The sequence below is a fragment of the Nematolebias whitei genome, chromosome 1 (assembly GCF_014905685.2).
Source record: "Nematolebias whitei isolate Nwh7 chromosome 1, NemWhi1, whole genome shotgun sequence".
Lineage (NCBI taxonomy): Eukaryota > Metazoa > Chordata > Actinopteri > Cyprinodontiformes > Rivulidae > Nematolebias > Nematolebias whitei.
Genome location: NC_056498.1, coordinates 49,060,314 through 49,061,251, shown reverse-complemented (window position 1 = coordinate 49,061,251; position 938 = coordinate 49,060,314).

Genomic DNA, 938 nt, shown 5'->3' with positions numbered 1-938 from the left:
GTTGCTGCCTGTTGACCTGTTGCTGCCTGGTGACTTGTTGCTGCCTGTTGACCTGTTGCTGCCTGGTGACCTGTTGCTGCCTGTTGACCTGTTGCTGCCTGGTGACTTGTTACTGTTTGATGACCCGTTGTTGTCTGGTTGCCTGTTGTCTGGTTGCCTGTTGTCTGGTTGCCTGTTGGCAGCTACTCTGTGGACAGTGAGTCATCAACAAAGACTGGGAGTGGATTGTAGCAGCTACTTTGATACTGATCATTGATAAATGCTTTGATTGTTAGTCTGATCCGATACGTGTGATCAGATTGAAACATCCTTTGTTTTTATCGATCTTAGTTTATCAGGCGTGCGACTGGTTCCGACTTGTTCTCCATTTCTTTTGGTAATGACACCAGTTTGACTACTTAAAGCTCACACTGTCTTTTCTATTCACAATTACTTTTTTCAGTGCGTTTGGTCGTGACGTTTCTTTTGGGACAGTTAAACTTAGTCCTCCACCTGTCGGCAGTCAAAGCATCCTGTGTGTATTTGTGTAGGACGCACACACGGTGAGCTGAGGATCATTGGCTGAGCCTGACGGGGGCTGCACAAGGACAGCTTGTCGCGCTCACATGGACTCTGTAGCACAACTTGTAAATGATGTTTTTGTCTGTCTTCACATGAGCATACCGTGTTTCTGCTTCAGTCTCTTTTAAAATGATTTATTTTAATTTGTAGCAGACAAGACGGCAAATAAAACAGAAGAAAGTGATCATGGGAGCTGTTTAACCTCTTATCTAGACACTTTCAACTCAAGTTTGTGAATTAGCCACAGCTAATTCACCTCAGCACACACCAGAACGGTTGTAGCTCAGTGAATCGTCTGTTAGCAAAATATTTCATGAACCAGCGGATGGGTTTTAATGAAGCCATCTCAGAAAATAGCCATTGTGTAGCCATTTATA